The 19,159-nt window shown below is 37.8% G+C and overlaps 1 protein-coding gene and 1 pseudogene across 12 annotated transcripts in view; both read left to right on the top strand.

The window, feature by feature from the left end:
- MAGI2 (membrane associated guanylate kinase, WW and PDZ domain containing 2) overlaps positions 1–19,159 on the top strand; it is a 1,410,398-nt gene that overhangs the window by 588,876 nt on the left and 802,363 nt on the right. The gene's annotated exons all lie outside the window — the stretch shown is intronic.
- On the top strand, positions 12,851–14,491 carry LOC311600517 (L-lactate dehydrogenase A chain-like; annotated as a pseudogene). The gene has a single exon. The product of its transcript is annotated as an L-lactate dehydrogenase A chain-like (transcript).

Consider the following 19,159-nt stretch of genomic DNA (forward strand, 5'->3'; position numbering starts at 1 on the left):
GCAACATAACTTCCTTATTTATTACTATTTAAATTTTTATGATAATTTTAACTCCTACATTTGAAAAGAATTGAAGAACTCACAATAAGATAACACTTTACAGAACTCAAGAGGTGTGTAAGTGGGTAAAGTGCTTGTTGCTTAAGAAGAGGAATTGATTTCAGATTCTTAACACCCATTTAAAGTCAGGAATGATGGAAGCCATGTAAAATTCCATCTAGGGGATAGAGATGTGAGTTTAGCCTAAATGACAAGCTTTAGGTTCAGCGAAAGACCTTGTCTAAAAAGAATAAGGTAGAAACTGTTAATAGAAGTCCAAACTGGGAGTGCCATTGTGAAAATGAATATAGTGTTCAAAATAAAACTAGAAACAAAGAAATAAATCTACTGTATTATGTAGGTATACCTGTTCCTGGGCTTATACCAAAGGACTGTATTATTCTACATCCATTGCTCCTCTCTTTACAATAACTAGAAAATGGAACCCGCCTGAATGTCTATCAACTGACGAGTGGATAAAGAAATATGATACATCTCTACAATGAAATGCTATTTAGCTCTAAGGAAAAGTGAAACTATAAAATTTGTAGGTAAATCTGTGAAAGTAGAAAGATAATTATAGTGAGTGAGGTAAATCAGATGCCTGAAGACAAATATTACATGCTGTGTCTCACATGTGCATCTTTAGATGTGAGCTGAACAGGCTGGCCACATAGAAGCCACTCCTTAAAGGGGCTATTTTTGATGCAGTAGATCCTGCTTAACACAGCAGCTGATAAAAGTACAAAGAGTAAATGACCGTGAAATACTCACTCCTAGATGAAGATCTACATACTTCTTTCCCTGAAAGGTTTAAGAAATATTGCAAAAGAGCAGACAAAAAGATTACAAAAAACAAACAAACAAACAAACAAACAGATGTTGGGGTGAGTTTCTGTGCATCTTCTGAACATGTCAGGACTGTTAGACTCATGAACTCAGTCTGTGGTTGAGTACTTAAGACAGGCACTATCTCAAACCAGTCAGTACCTTAACATGAATGGTAGGAGGGATCAGAGAGGTGTACCCTAAATTAGGAGTTGTGGACAGCTGATGGATCTCTCAAAAAATTAAAATAAAAAAGACAGAGAGTAAGTGCTGGCAATGACTTGGAGAAACTAGAACCACTTAATACAGTTAGGGGAAGGTTGCTGGTACACACATTCTGAAAAACAATTTAAAACTTGGTTAAAAAGTTAAATACACCCAGGAAATTCCAGCTTTTGATATTACCCTATGAAAAGTAAGAACATGTCCACAAAAAATACATTTACAATATTTTATTGCAGCATTGTTCAGAACAGCTCAGAGATAAGAGTAGTACATATATCCTCTATGGTTTGTCAGTACAAGGAACTATCACCCGGTAACTAAAAGGCAAATGAAGAACTAGTTCACACTCCAAAATAAATGTATCTTAAAATCTCCCTAAGACAAAGTTACACACACACACACACACACACACACACACACACACACACACACACACACATACACTGTGGGGCTCCTTTTACACAAAGTTTCTAGAACCTTGGAATTCATAGAAACAGAAAGTAGTTGTTGGCCATAGTATTAGTAGAAGAGTGACTAAATGGTACGAGGGGTCTCCTGGAGCAAGGTTCAGCCAGGCAGCCTTTCCATCTGCCCTTGCATGGACTGTGCGCTGATTATTCATATATTGTGGGTTTCATCACTTCTCATAAACTAAAATGCCCTACAAAAGACAGTGGATTCTCTATATATTTGCATTTCAAAACGGCTTTCAAGACTGCCTAGTGGATAGTGGACTAGGGATGTGGTGTGGCGGTTGGACATTTGTCTAGTGTGCTCAAGGCTCTAGGATTTATCCACAACAAAGGACTACAACAACAACAACAACAACAGAAATCTAACATATATGTCAGACGTTGAACAATAATTGAAACTAATATTTTCAGTTCTCACTGTTATCAGAAATTATAAATATAATTTGCTAAACTACCAGTTCCTGGAATTCCTGTCCTTAAGAGATGTTTAAGAGAAAATGATTAGTTTTCTTTTTTAACTTTTGAGACAACTTTTAGTAACAAGTTATGTTTTTAGTATATTTCTATTTCAGATGCACACACACACACACACACACACACACACACACACACACACACAAAGAAAAAAGCTTCACTGTGAAAATGTGCTTCTAAAGGTCAACTACCTCTCATTCATTTTGAGATGTTAGTTCACTATTTCTTCAGGTAATGACAGCCTACAAATGCCATTGAGTCAAATGCAACCAAAAGGACCATTTTTTAAGAGTTAAGTTGCAAAATAAATACCAGTATGAATAAGTTTTTAAAGCATTTTTATATTATTATCACGATTTTTTAAAGTCTGTGTGGTCTCTTGACCAGTTTTTGGCTTTTAAGACAAATACCCCTGGTATCCAAAGAAGATATTGGATGTACACTTAATGATAGCACTTTTTAGGGGAGAAATGGAGTTTCATTTGTCAAGAAGTGTGTGTGTGTGTTAAGATAATTGAACAAATGAAGGATGAAGCGAATCAGAAAATAGAGGGGTTAAACTGGATGTACCACTAAGAGACTGTATGATACATTTCATATTTAGAAAGACTAGTGATGTGGACAGAATCTACTCCTGAGTACAGTGGTGTGAAGAGTGAAAACATCAGTCACTGGATAAAACCCCAACATCATTTGAGGTCTTAATAATGGAACTGTAGTTTAGCTAAAGTGGTGTAGTTTAGCTGAAGCTGCAGTCACTGTTGTAACTGTTAGCACTGAGATATTTTTCAGGATTATGCCCAGGCTTTGAATTTGAAAAAAAAAAATCAATAAGACTTAATGAAAAGTGGAGGTTTCTGCTTTAAGTTGAATACTATACTATAAATTAGTATGTAAGTAAAAAGAAAATATCTGTTACTTTTTCTTATCTTCTTTCTTATCTGTTTATCCATCTTATTTTCTTATCTTACCATCTTCTTTCTCCATTATTCTTCCCTCAAATCAATGAGATATAAACACTTTTTTTTAGTACTGATTCCAAAAGCCTTGCTATGCATGCAATTCCCAAATCTCAAGGAGCTGTGCCTGTTCTTTTCTTACTCTAAGGTTGCCTACCTTCTTTTTTTAAAAAAATGTATTTTATTAATTCATTCATATTACATCTCAATTATTATCCCATCCCTTGTATCCTCCCATTCCTCCCTCCCTCCCATTTTCCCGCTACTCCCCTCCCCTATGACTGTGACTGAGGGGGACCTCCTCCCCCTGTATATGCTCAAAAAGTATCAAGTCTCTTCAGATAGAGACCTCTTTTGCTCAGACTTCTCATGGACTCTGAACACTTTCTTCTCTTTCTGGGCCTCTTGGCAGGACCTTGGCTTTAGTCCTCTTAGAAAAACAAACCATTTAACTCTGAACAGTTACTAGACAGCTCAATGACTAAATGAGAAAAAAAAATTCTAGCTGAATTTGACTGTTGATGTGTCCCTTGAAATCTTCCAAACACACATCGGGTATGCTGAAGCTTTACCTAGCATTTAAGGTTCATCAAGTATTTTGTTTTTTCATCTCTAGATCCTGTTTCTCTAACTTCCTTCCTTTTCATCTGCACAGCTCCTCTTTGAAATTTAAAAATGACTAATTTGATATCGAAGTTGGTAGTGATGAAGTTTACACTGATGCCTTTAAATCAGCAATTGAACTAAATCAAAGCATCCTCTTCAGGGGACACCAGTTCCATTAAGTAACTGCAAGGCAGGAATCTAAGTACTATAGACTCACCTATTTAAAATAAGATCGCTTAAGTGGACAAGTGACCTTTTTGAATTGCTTTTCAATGTAAATCTTAAACTAAACATTCCGTAATACATTACAGTGTGTGTGTGTGTGTGTGTGTGTGTGTGTGTGTGTGTAATAAACTCACTCTCCTCTGTTTCAAAAATGAATGTTGATTACTTTGATTGTGCATGCTTGTATGGTAGTTTGAACCAACTCCATTTGGGAAATACAAGCTCAGACGTTGGTGGAACATTTCTTTCTACCTGCCAGCACAGTAATCCTAAGACTTACAGAGTTAGAGGAGAACTCAGCATTTACCTTCTTCACCTCTCAAGAGCTTTGACTAGAATGCCTTTCGTGGTCAGTGCAAGCTGTGGACATATTGTCTAGTTAACAAACAGGCAGTCAGGGGTGGGGTGGGGGGTGGGGAACCCCCTGCCGAGAGTCTCCACTTTTCCCTGGTCATGGTTCTTCTCTGACGGAAGTTAATTAGGTATGCGAAGCATATGTCTGTGAAGGTTTAGAAAATGTCCTTTCAAAGACTTAAATGAAACTATTATGAATAGAGGAAAAAAAAACAAGAAAGCAAGAAAACAATTTAAAATGCCACCCACATAAACAAGATGTGACTTTAGAGGAACAATACGTGTGTGTGTGTGTGTGTGTGTGTGTGTGTGTGTGTGTGTGTGTGTGTATGTGTGTTGTGTAGACAAAAGACACCCACACAGAGAGAGTTAACAAAAAAATTTAACAGAATAATGTTTATATCACATCCAGTAATTCAAGGAAACAGAAATTTGTTAAATAACAATTCCTATGCCCAGTGTGGTGGTGCACACCTGTAATCCCAGCACTGGGAGAGGGAAACACGACCAGCCTGGTCTCTGAACTGAGGTCAGGATAACCAAGGCTACACAGACAAACCCTGCCTGTCTTGGGGGAAAAAACCAAAATATTAAAAATAATAACCATTCCTACAACATAAAAAAAGTTTCCCATCAAAAATAAAACTAAAGCATAATATGAAAAAAATACTGGCACCCTGATGTTTTAGATGGCTTAATGTTATGATTTAGATAGTAAAAATAGGCTTTCTATTATATTTTTATTTCATTGGAAACATGCTGTCTTTGTCATTATTGGAACAATAATCCCAAAAGTTGTATTATACTTATTTACTTATGTTTGGCAAAGGATGGGCACACAGATGCCACAGCAGGCATGTGGAGGTCAGAGGACAGTCATAGGATTTGAGTGTCTTCTTCCACCATGTGGGTCCTGGGGAGAAAACTGAGGTCATTAGGCTTAGTAGCACATACTTTTATCCACCGAGCCATGCCAGCCTACAACTAGTGTTATCATAAGTTGAGTTCAGTCTACTTCCATTAAAGCAATATTATGAGATGAGGTATTGTTAAATCTTTCTTATGCAATTACCATAGAAAAAAGTAGTAAATTTACTGTTTAATGGATGGAGAATTCTAGAGAAGTATTTGTCCATGATGCATGTTTACACATGAAAAAAGCTTATGTCAAAAATTTAGTCAACTGTTATTGTCAAATCCAGTATCTTACTCTGTGTCTGAACAGTTCAATGTTACAAATTTAAAGATAATGATAATGCCTATAAAACTGTATGAGAAACTAATCTGAATCTCATATTATCCAGTTCACAGTTTTTAATGTATTTGTGCGTGTGTGTGTGTGTGTGTGTGTGTGTGTGTTGTATGAGAGTATGTGTTACATGTACACTTGCCCATATATGTGCATGTTGAGGCCAGAGGTTGATGTTGGACATCTTTCTCTATTGCTCTTCATCTTACTTTTTGTGACAGGGTCGGTCACTAAACGGGATCTCACTGATTTGCTAGTCTGGCAGGTCAGCAAACTCCAGGGTTCCACCTCCCTGCCCTCTCCTGGTGCTAGGATTCCAAATACATGCCACCATGCCAAATTTTTACAAGGCTGCTAGGGATATGAAATTATGTCTTTCTCTTCTGCTATGAAAATTTTGCACACTGAGCCATATCCCCAGCACAGATTCATACTACTTTACTATGTGTAAATATCTTTAAAACAGAACAATACATCTAAGATTAACTTAATTTGATTGATCCTAATTGAATAGCAAATTCCCAGAGAGACTTGTTTGCTATCAACCCCAGGTACCACATACATACATATATATATATTTACATAAATATACTTAAAAGAAAGCAGTTCTGTGCATTGTTATATAATTTCTAACATGAAAACACACTGGTTATGGAAAGATGGCTGAGCTGTAAGCACACCCACTACTCTTCCAGATGACTTTAGTTTCTCTCCCAGAACCCACATAAGTCTGTTCACAATTCACTATGATCCCATTTCCAAGGAAACTGACACCCTCTTTGGCCCTTGCGAGCATCCATACACACAATGGCATTCATTCACACAGACATGCATCCATGTACACATTAACCCAAATGATAAAAATAAATCTTAGATAAATGAAATCTAAATACTGAAATTTCACAAGGTTTTTACTGTTCATGACTAAAATGAGGAGTGGAAAGAGTTTTCTTGCTTCTTAAGTTCTGTTTATAATTTTGTTATACATGTAACAGATACAGGTTAATGTACTAAGTTTCTAAAACGCCTACAGTCTCCGCCATTCAGTATACAGTTTGTTTTTTCATGCCTATCAACTGGTTACTGAATTAGATGTTTATTTTGTGGGATCTGTGGAAAAAGACAGAAAGTGTTTAGGTTGGGCGGGGCAAAGAGAGAGAGAGGGAGGGAAGGAGGGAGGAGAAAGAGAGAGAGAACAATACTTTCTGAACCCATGAAAATGAAGCAAGGAGTGACAGGACTTGGTGGCACACGACTTTAACCCCAACACTTGGGAGGCAGAGGCAGGTGTATCGATGTGAGTTGGAGGCCAGCCTGGTCTACAAAGTGAGTCCAGGACAGGCAAGGCTACACAGAGACACCCTGTCTCAAAAAACAAAAAACAAAAAAACAAAAAACAAAAACAAAAAAAAAACAAAAAAACAAAAAACAAAAAAAAAGAAAAAGAAAGAAAGAAAGAAAAGAAAAGAAAAGAAAGAATAAAAAGAAAACCAAGCAAGGAACATAGTGGAATAGAAGCATGGATGTTTCAGAGGGAGCTGCTTTATCCATTCTCAGACCTTCTGTGTGCTACCTGCTGTAATGAACACATGTGAGACAAAGAATGGCAAAATGGGATAGTGTGTATTTTACCTTTTTAAAGAAGTAGAAAGTTGAAGTTACAACATATAACTGCATAACATTGTCCTTACATCTCTTGTCCCCCTTCTCATCTGTCTTACTTTGGCTTCCTACTGCTTGATGAAGCAATTCTGGGGATGGTATTTGGCTTACATGGTATGTTGAGTCACAGTTCACTGAAAGAAGCTAAGGCAGGAAGTCAAGCTGGGCAGCGTCCTGGGGGCAGGAATTGATGCAGAGGTCAGGGAGTGGTGCTGCTTACTGCGTGGCTCCTTATAGCTTGCTCAGCTCACTTTCTTATAGAATCCAGAACCACCAGCCCAGGGTGTTTCCAGCCACATCGGTCATAATTACTGATTAAGAAAATGCCTTATACAGGCTTGCCTTCTTAGAGCCTGATCTTCTGAAGGCATTTTTTTTTATTGTGAGTCCCTCCCCCCAGATGACTCTAGTTTGTGTCAAGTTGTTTGTTTAAAAAGCTAACCAGAAAAAAAATGATAGCCAGTATATCATACACACACACACACACACACACACACACACACACACATATATATATAGTCCTTCAGACACTTTTCTTTAAAAAATAATTAGTATAATTCTCTATAATTTTAAAGTACAATTATTTCCTCATGTATGCGTGTGTGGATATATGCATGTGTGTATGCATGTCACAAGCCCATATAGCGGCCAAAGAATAATTTGATGTACAAATTGGTTCTCTCCTTTCACCATGTTTGTTCTGGTGATCAAATTCAGATGTCAGGCTTGCTAGGAAGCACGTTCCCCACTAAGCATCACACCAGTCCTAAAGTAATCATTTTACATTTGTAACTCTTGCTATATACTTGCCTTTCATGCCTTGCTGTTATCCTTGTGGGAATCACCATTTTTCAGCATATCTTCATTGCACAAAATGATGCATTATTGTTGATGCAGTCTCATATATGTATGCCGTGTCCATTTATCATGTTTGCATTTTCATTATCTTCTTCAGTCTCGTCTCCTTCTCCCTTTGGTTTCCTTCTTGTTCCCAAATAGTCCTCCTTCTACGTTTATGATTACACATTTATGCATCTCTCATACAGGGAGAATTAACTCTCTCATTGCTCTGTTACAGTCAAATGAAAATGGGAAAAAAGCACATAATTTCTGTCAGAAGGATCATTTTCCTTACTACATCTAGAATATCCAATGCCTATGCTGTCCATCCAGGGTCTCCTCATTTTCAAGTTTAGTTTTCACAGATGTCACCCATAACAGTCGACAACAAAGATGCAACACTAGTATTCCCCTGACTCAGTCTTCCTGACCACACTTACAGGTTTGTGTGAAGCCAGATCCATGTGCCTGATAATAACGATTCTGACATGGAACAAGTTTTTAGTTTTATTTTCTACCTTTTGGGAGTTTTTATTGTTTATATTATAGACCAAAAGGCCTTTAATGGCTATTTAATAAATTTATCTATAAGGGAAATAGGTAAGCAGCTTTCATTCGTAGACATGCTACTAATTTTCTTCTTAGATAATAGGTGGTAATCTTACCGATTGATAGGACTCGTATCTAGTTCTGTGGTAGAGTGAATGCTTTCCATGAATATGGTCCCAAGTTCTATTCATGGTGGAGGGATTTGGTGTACGGCACAATGAAACCTGGAGGTGGATTATCAGGTCATATAGGAACACGTTTCAGATCACTATGGCAGACACGTAAGTCTGTCATTGGGCCACTGAGACTCCTGTCTGAAGCCTCCTTGGCATTGCGGTCTTTTGTTCTCCTTTGACAGAATTCTGTAAAAACACACAAAGAGTAGTGTAGAAGGTGAGAAGTATTGCGTTGTCGAGCACACCCTCATTGGCTGAGACAGTGGCTGAGAGCTCATTGCCTAGAGCCATGATTTGGTAGACTTTATAATATTTCAAGTCTCCAAACATATAATTCAAACCAGTTTGTACATGGGAGCACACATACATGGTCCTCTGTATCTGTATTTCTGACACAAGCACATACAAATCACTAGCAATTAGTTTTATCCTTTCTCAACTGAAAAATACCTTATAACTCTAACAGAATAAATGTGTTATAATAATCTACACATAAATACATGAGAAATATAGGTATATGGGGTATATTTCTGGATACATTTTGGAAAGGCTGTCATATACATATATGCCCTAAAGACAAAACACAACAAAGACAGAACCAAGTGCTGGAAATAGGTTGTGAATTTGACTCTGAACTTTTAAACCAGAAAAAGCAAAGGAAGAGACAAATTTAGCGACAAGAGGCACAACGCCCCCAAAGATAAAACAAGCAATATTTCCTAAATTCTCCACCACATGAGAGAGTTCCACCACAGAAGCATATAGGATCATTATGTGGCATAGAAAGTCATTTGATATGGCTCTATAATAAATGCAACCAGCAGTTTATGAAACATAAAATCAATTGTAAAATGTTGAAAGCAATATGATCAGGTATGCAGGTCCCTTGGGGCTTGGATTGATGAATACTTCGTCAACTTCCTGTCACACTCCAGATATATTTTTTAAAAAGTTCAGAAAGAACAATCAAGGGAATACCCACATCATCCTTTAACATATGTGTGCTTCACATTGATGACATCGTGGATTTATCTTTTCTGAACCTACGTTCAAGATCATGCTTTGATGGTAGACATGCACTACACAGCAGTGCCTTCTCCTGTGCTGAAACGCTGTTTCTTGGGCTAGATTTTCAATAATGAAGGTTCTAAGAAAGGGTGGCGGGAGTAGCAACCACACAGTGTAGGATTTAAAGAAAAGTAAGCTGAGGTCTAGAATCCCGTTCTCCAGTAAGAAAGTGGGGACGGAGCTACTTGGCCTCAACCAGAGGAAGAAAATTCACATTCCTTGACTGTCAGCAGAGAGGTCTTAACCACACAAACAATATCAAATAAACATTCCTTTCCTTTATTTTACATCATGAAGAGTTTCTATGATATTATGAAATAGAGATAAGGCTGGTAGTGTTATCTAACCAGACTATCTTATGTCAGATTGTTCTGTGAAATCAATTGTAGTTAATTCTTCTATACAATATAGATAGGTTAAGTACAAATTCTTGCAACCAGGACTTAGTCATTCCTTCTCAGACTCTTATCAATTAGTGTACTCTCTGAAATGAAATCATTTAAAGTTAGTAGCTCCATCAAACCATAGTGAACATATTATAAGATGCCAAGAATAAAGAGTCAGTATTTTAACCTTAGAAATGCACAATTTCCAGTAAAGCCTTTGTTTTTTGCCATCTCTGAGTGTGGTGGCTTGAATAAAAATGTCCCCCATAAGCTGATATATTTAAATGCTTGATCCCAGTTGGTAGAACTGTTTGGGAAGTTAAGAGGTGTGGCCTTGTTGGAGGTGGGGTTTGAGTTTTAGAAAGTCCAGGCCACTCCCATTTGTCTTGTGGTTGTGTCTCAAAAAAAAAAAAATGTAAGCTCTCAGCTCATGTGACAGCACCATTCCTACCTGCCTGCTACTGTGAAATCCTGCCATGATGGTCATGGATTCGAACCCTCTGAAACTGTAAGACCAAAAAAACCTCTTCTGTAAGTTGCTTTGTTCATAATGTCTTATCACAGCAATAGAAAAGTAGCTAAGACAGTGATGGATGTAGAACATGGAAAGACACTTCCTTAATGCTCTTCTAGACTGAACAGCTTCAATCCCTGTCTTAGTGCCAGAGGTAATGACAGTTTATAAAAGAGGCTACAAAGCAGACTCATGTAATGCCAGGATTGCACTGCACCTAACGCAAGGCCAGCCTGTGCTTTAGAGGATGTCGTAAAGTCACATGGAAGCAAATCCATGCTCCAGTGTCAGCCTCACTCTTCTGTGGTTCTGCTCAGCAAAGTCACTCTTCAAGTTTTCTTCATATACCATAGTGTCAACAGTTGCATCTTGTTTAGGGACAAAGAAAAGGCCCCTGAAGTCCTGGCTTATTGCCTGATCATTTCAGTCAGTCATCCTTACTGCTTGTTCACCTTCCATTAAAATGACTTCAGCCTGGCACATATGTTGATGAACAGCTCCTGGGGAGTACAAAAATATTGGCCAGCCAATGACCAGTAGCAGCGTCCTTTGCAAGCCACTTAGCCAGAGACACTTTGGAAATGCAAGGGAGTGGGGAGCTAATGATTAGGAAGGAGCTCTTTTTGAACTGTCTTCCTATTGATGAGGAAACAAAGAATCAGACAAACTGAATAATAATTAAAAATGAAATGTAAAGTTTAAAAAGACAAGAAACTAGGTGCCATGTGCCAAAGGATGAGAATAGAAATGGCCTTGTGAGGCTTTTAACACATATAATAGACATACATTCACACACACACACACACACACACACACACACACACACACACACACACTCCAAAGTCTTTCTCAGAACAGATATTTCAAGTTTTAATAAAGTCAATTTTGAATTTTTCATATGGATTGTGGCTTGTTTTCACAAATGTATATTTAATTTATTTTTTTTGCAAATGTTTTGTAGTTTTGGCTTTAGATCCATGATTCATTTAGAGTCTTCTTTGTAACGCAAGGCTTCATTTAAAGTCCTCCCACCCTATTTGTGAATGTGTATTTTCAAGTTATCCTAACAAGATTTGCTGAAAAGATTATCCTCCCATTTATTTATCAATAAATCAATTGCTTATACTTGTATGAATTTATTTTCATAATCTCTGTCAGTTTTTCTTGATCTGTGTACCCAGCCTTTCAGCTAAATACTGCACTGTGATCATTACTCTATCTTTATGAGTCTTAGGATCATGGTGTGTGATATTTCCAAAGTTTTTTTTTTAATTTTGAACAGAACTGTTGAGCTCATCTGGGTGTTGTGGCACATACCTTTAATCTCATCACTCCAGAGGCAAAGCCATGTGAATATGAATTTGAGGCCAACTTGGTCTACATAGTGAGACACTGTCTCAATAAATGAATAGTACTTTTTTCTTTCCCTATAAACTTTAGAAACAACTGTTCTGTATTTAGGAAACCCATGTACAAATTGTAATTGAAATTGCATTACATCTATACAGCAAGAAAAGATGTACTTGTTCTTCCAGTCCACTATTCTAATATGTCTGGCCATTTATTTCGTCATGTTGCCTGAATATCAGAAGAGGGCGCCAGATCACATTGTAGATGGTTGTGAGCCACCATGTGGTTGCTGGGAATTAAACTCAGGACCTTTGGAAAAGCAGACAGTGCTCTTATCCTCTGAGCCACCTCTTCAGCTCCTATCACTTGAATTTTTGATCTTAGCTATTTTTATAGGTCTAAGATGGAACCTCAGAGAACTTTGATTTCCAATTCTGTGATTACTAAGGAAGTCAAATGTTTCCTTAAGTGCATTTAAGCCACTTGATATTCCTCTGTTGTATATTTTCTGTTTTGTTCCAGAATTAAAATGTAATTGTGGGTAATTTTATTTTTCAGAATAATTTTTTAAAAAAGAAAGATTCTTTTAAGTCCAGGTATTACATTTTAGTATCATTTTGATATTTTCATGACCTGCATTTTCAATATTATATGTAATTTATAAAAAATTTATGTATTTAGGAAAGTGTGTGTTGTGTGTGTGTGTGTGTGTGTTTTATATGTATACATATGTGTGTGTTACTTGCATGTAACAATATTTAAAGAAAAAAAAGGCCAGGTACTGGAGCCACTGTTGCCAAGTCCAGGCAATGCTGTTGCATCCTTAGTACCCACCATCATATACTAGCAGTTCCAAAAGGTTCAAAGTCCAAGATGTCAACCCTCAAGGTTCAGCTGAGTATGGATTTTCTTAAGGAAGAACAAGCCCCCAAGAACAAGATTATGGTCATTGGGATTGGTGCTGTTGGCATGGCTTGGGCCATCAATATCTTAATAAAAGACTTGGTAGATGAAATTGACCTTGTTGATATCATGGAAGACAAACTGAAGGGAGAGATGATGTCAGCCTTTTCCTTAGAAACAGGAAAGGTTGTCTCTGGCAAAGACTACAAAGTGACTGCAAATTCCAAGCTGGTCATCATCACAACGGGAGCCCGTCAGCAAAACAGAGAGAGTCCACCACTCAATTTGGTCCAGAGAAACGTGAACATCTTCAAGTTCTTCATTCCCAACATTGTGAAATACAGTCCGTACTGCAAGCTGCTCATTGTGTCCAACCCAGTGGATAGATATGTTGACCTACATGGCTTGGAAAATAAGTGGTTTTCCCCCAAAACTGAGTTATTGGAAGTGGTTGCAATCTGGATTCTGCTGGAGTCCGTTACCTGATGGGAGAAAGGCTGAGCGTTCACCCGCTGAGCTGTCATGGGTGGCTCCTAGGGGACCATGGAGATTCCAAGGTGCTCATGTGGGGTGGCATGAATGTTGCTCTTGTCTCCCTGAAGAATCTGAATCCAGAACTGGGCACTGATGCTGACAAGGAGCGGTGGAAGGAGGTACACAAACAGGTCATTGACAGTGCCTACGAGGCGATCAAACTGAAGGGTTACAGGTCTTGGGCCATTGGCCTCTCTGTGGCAGACTTGGCTGAGAGCATCATGAAGAATCTTAGGGGAAGAATCCCCACCATCATTAAGAGTCTCTGTGGATCAAGGATGATGTCTTCCTCAGTGTCTCTTGTATCCTGGGACAAAATGGAATCTCAGATGTTGTGATGGCCACTCTGACTCCTGAAGAGGAGGCCCGCCTGAAGAAGAGTGCTGATACAGTCTGGGGGATCCAGAAAGAGCTGCAGTTCTAAACTGTTCCCATGTCCTAGCACTTCACTGTCCAGGCTGCAGCAGGGTTTCTATGGAGACCACACTCTGTCTCCTCCTCATCTGAGCTGTGGTTAAGTACACTTGGGTTGAGGTGGTCTGGGGGAAAACCTCAGTTCCCACAGCACTACCCTGATGCTAAGTGGTACTTGTGTAGTGGTAACCTGGTTAGTGTGACAGTCCCACTGTCTCCAAGACACACTGCCAATTGTATGCAGGCTTCAACAGTCCTAGGAGCCTGCTGTGTCTCTGTGCTGAGCACCCTCATCAAACATGCCTAGGCCAGCGAGTTCCCAATTAGTCATAACCTGGCTCCAGTGTGTAAATCCATCAGGCATATCTTGTGCATAACTTTTCTAAATGATACTATTTTGTGTAATATATATCTACAGGGTACATTGCAATATTATGTAAAAATTAAGATCTACATATGGGTGGTGCAACCAAATACCCAATGTCATGTCAATGAAAACACCAAACAAACCTTGAATAGTGAAATAAAAAGAAAAAAGGGCCGTACATTTGAGAAAGAGAAAATGGACATACATAAGAGGGATTTCAGGGAGGAAAGAGAAAGGGAAATAAGATATAATCATATTTGAATTTCAAAAAATATAATTAATAAAATACCTTTTCTCATCACCAGTTGTACCTACTCAGTTCTATATGATGTCTAATAAGTATCAGTCCATAACCATAAAGAATGCCATCTGGAGCATAGAGCTGGATATTAAGTTACCTTGTTTTGATAAGATTTTCAATTTTGCAAATGAATTTTTCTAACTGTAAATTTTTATTTTAGCACATATTGTTGATTAGAAAGGTTTTGGCTTGTTGTTTCCTCTCAAGTAGAATATGATCAATAATACATTCTCTCTTCCCAAATGATTTTTGACTTCACTTCCAGAAATGCTGAAACAATTGAAAGAAACTTGAGTCACCAACACTTGACTTGATTATGTGAAAAATATATGTTCTATACAGTTTTGGGAAAACAATATAGCAATTCCATTAACCAGATATTCTTTTTGAAATTTATTACTTTCTATGTCAATGAAATATGTTTCTATAAACACTTCAGTACTTTTCATGTTTCTTGGAAAAATGTGGAGAAACTGATGTAATTTAATTTTTCAGCAATATATATGAGCTGAGATATTTCAATTAAAGAAAAATCTAAAGCTCATACATAAGAACTTTGAAATAATTTGGAGGACGATTGGGATGTAGAATTTAGAAGTTACTTTATCGATTGTTTTTATAGTTCCTTTACCTAAATCTCAGGCAACTGTTTTACTTTTTATACTGAAAAACACATGCAGACATTGTGCCAACCCATCTGTTTGATTAAATCAGATACTGCAAAGCCATTTTCACAAAATTCCTCTGGAAATTGCTGTCACTTTATTCTCATGATATTTTCTTCAAAAAAAAAAATAATACAACCAACACATTTTTGGAGTCTTTAGGGGACTCAGAAAATAACATCCATTTTCTCTGCCTGCAATCGAAAGTAAATGAATAATAAGAAAAAATGATAAGGCAGACGAGAATTCCAAATACCACCTTCATTACTTACAAAGCTTATGTTTGAAAGCATGGTTCACACTTTTGGGTCTTAAAGGCCTCTCTAATCCTAAATATCAGAAAACTGTCTTTTCTGTAAGTGACTCATTTCTCAGGACTGGGTATAAAGGAGCCTGGGTGACCATGTTCAAAGTACCAATCTTATTTAAAAGTAGCCTTTCACCATTACTAGTGTATTTTTATCACAAGAATATACATTCTAGGTATAATACATAGATATGATTCTATAGAAAGATAAGGTAAACAGATAAAGTCTTCAAAAACCTCAGAGACATACCAAATATGGTATTTATAAATTTTTAAAAAATCATTTCAAAGATACATTTACATTGAGACAGGTTAACTCCTGGCAACACCCAGCCTACCTAAAAGAAGATATTAAGCATCAAAGAACCTCCTTATGGAGATGGCTTCAAATGTGGCAAAACAGCCACTGGGCAAAATGTCCTCGTTTCTACCACAGACAGAATTCTGCCTAAAAATGGGCAAGCTTGGATGCAGACAGAGACAACAGCAAAACTCTGCCAAGACAGGGTAAGCAAGTCCTCAATAGTTCCTGCCTCACAAACATATCTGTCAGATATATTGGGCCAGAAGGACGAAGATGATGCTCCAATGTTATAGAGAATTTTGGTTGACTGCTCAGTAAACTGTCTTTGTCATCTTCTCATTTGGGAAGCTACTAATCTACACGCCCTGTATATTCAGGTAATTTATTTTATTCCTTCTCAAGTCTTTCATGGGGTTGAAGACCAGATAGTTTAGTTTTACAATTAAGCTTAGTTGTTTAGAGGTTAAGATGTTTTTAGGCCTAGATAGATGTTTTAAGTTGATAATGATGAAATATGATAGATATTGATTTACATTCAGAATTTTTAGATGCACCAAGACAGGAAAGATGTTTTCTTCAAAGCTGCCAGATACAAATAGCCCAAACACTATGAATGTAACATTTATATAATTCCTGATTGTTTCCTGGTTCATCTTGCTGTAGGTAGTTTATTATATTATTATATATGTGTAATTATATATGTATATATGTAATATATGTGTAATAACATAATGTATATGTAAAATGTTTAATAAAACATTGTAAATAAATAGGATCTCATTAAACTGAAAAAAAAAAAGTACCATTTCAAAGCACCTATCTAATTAAATCATTGTTCACTAGGAGTAATGTTAGGCTGTTGGTAGATGGTATGGGGTGTTCTTTCTTCAGAAAGTGAGCTTCAGGGTTAGAAATCATGCTACCTATCCGTCATTATACTCTCTAAGTTAGTAGACTGTAATGTTGAAGTAGATCACCTACCAAATACTAACACATCTGCCCCTGGTCTCTTTTCATGATTATGGCATGGACTGTGAATCACCAAAGAGCACATGACTGACTGAAGTCAGTGACGTAACCACTTACGCTGATAAACCTGACTTTCACAATCCTAAACTTCTGTTCTTCCACCTACCGCTATTCTCCCACCAAATGCATCACTGTGTCTTCACTAGTGATATTAATCTGTACTCAGGTCATTTATGAATAAGTTATATAATACTTTGAGCATAAGACAATATTGGACCATATATAAACAACTGTAGCTATTGACACATTCCTGAGAGAAGATTCATCATATGAAAAACAAGCCAGCCTGTTGTTGATTAAAAGCTAAGATTATAAAGCTTTCTCAGACAAAGGCTCTTGCCCCATCTCTGGGTGGGTAGCCTCCACAGTGCCTGGACTGTTCTGCTAGGCTCAAAACAGTGTGATTTTTCTTCACAGCAGCAGTAAACAACTGTAATGTTCACCTTGACTGTTTGATTTAAGTCTCCTTCATTTGTCACATAAACCTTTTATTTCCATAAAGTAGATTTCCTAGCATCTTGCTCTTGCTATGCTTTTTAGTGTTCCTCTGAATTTTCACATTCTCATCTGCCTCCCATCACTATTTTGAATTTTTCTAAGCCACAGTGACCCAGTTTTGCTTTGAGTTAGTTTCTTTCCCAGTGACTGTGATAAAATGTCCTGACAGAAGCAACATAAGGCAGAAAGGGTTAATTTTAGCTCACAGTCCAGATTACAGTCCAGCATGGCAAGGAAGTCACAACAACCGGACCTTAAGATCACAGCCACAATCAGGAGCAAAGAGCAGCCAACACATGCATGCTACTGTTCAGTCAGCTTTCTGCACTCCTAAGCAGTTCAGTATGCCCTGCCAAGGGAATGCTGCTGCCCGGGGTGCCCAGGTCTTCCCAGATCAATGAATACGATCAAGACAATCCCCTGAGCCATGCCCACAAGCCTGATTTAGACAACCTTATCTAGAGAATCCCTAATGCGAGTTCTCCTCCAGGGTGGCTCTAGATTCTGTCAACTTGATCATTTGCGCTGTCTCAGTTTTCTTGAAAATATTCATCAATGCTCCAGTTCAGTGCCTCCTGGACTTTCTGTTCACAGAAAAACACAGGGACTTGTGGTTTTTGTTTATTTGTTTGTGTGGTCAGTTGACTGGTTATATTTTGCTGTTTTTTGTTTTACTTTTATTTTATTGACCTATTGAAAATGGATCCTCATGTAGGCCAGATTAACCTTGAATTTATGCTTCTGGGACTGCCCATTCATCTGATCTTATTTCTTCAGGCTTCTAGGTGCTAGGATTTAAGACATGAGCCCCATACTGAAATAGAAACTAGTTTAAACACAAATTCAACTTCTGTACATCTCTTAAACTATTCTGTGTTATCTGTGAACTATTATTCATAATTCTTTTTGTAGATGAAGGAAAGTTGAGTTCTAGGACTGTGTGCCTCCAGTTTCCTGTATGCAGTGCTGTGATTTGGTTCTGAGCTCAGCCGGACCTGAGATGCGCCCTTGGCTCTAGGGCAATCCCTAGCCTCAGCTTCTTGTAAAGCTGGAACTAAACATCATCAGTGAGATAACGCATCCGAAGGCTTAGCCTGGTACTGAAGCAGCGTTTCTAGCCGCGCTGGATGCTCTTACTGTGACTTTCTCCTGAGTGCTCAGTTTAGAAAGATGTTGCCATGCACCAAGATCCAGGATAACCTTTCATGCCTTAATGGAAAACCAACCAAACAAAGACAGAACTGGATTCACCACCAAGGATCTTATTTATATTTATTTATTTGATATGTACGAGTATTCCCCATCCTGAATTCATATGCACCATGTGTGTGCAGGAGCCATTGGAGAGTAGAGGAAGGCATGTCTCTGGCTGGACCTGGAGTTACAGGGGCTTGTGAGCCACTGTGTGCGTATTGAGAACGGAAGCCGGATCCTCTGCAAAGACAAGCGCTGTGAGCCACTGAGCCAACTCTCCAGCACCAACGCTAAGACTCTTAAATCCTTCATGCCCTCATGGAGTAGCCAAGTAGGATATGAAGAACCTCTAGATTCCCAAAATAAATCCGTTTCCATAATGCAATGAAATTGTTTTGGTTTCCGCTCACTCACCACAATATAAGGGAGTGCTTTAGAAGCTCTGTGGCATGGCTACTGCTTCAGACTGAAAGAACACATTTGAGAATACAAGTGTCTTTTATTAATTTAGATAACTGAATATACACATGAATTAAAATAATTTCACTAGTCTCAAATGTACCGTCTTCTGATTTTTATAAAATACATGATTTGCATGATCACAATTGGATAATAATCATTTTTGTGAATTATTTATAATTTTAAGCTGCAGAGTTTCAGTGTCTA

This window comes from Acomys minous (assembly GCF_964271855.1).
Source record: "Acomys minous genome assembly, chromosome: 6".
Taxonomy (NCBI): Eukaryota; Metazoa; Chordata; class Mammalia; order Rodentia; family Muridae; genus Acomys; species Acomys minous.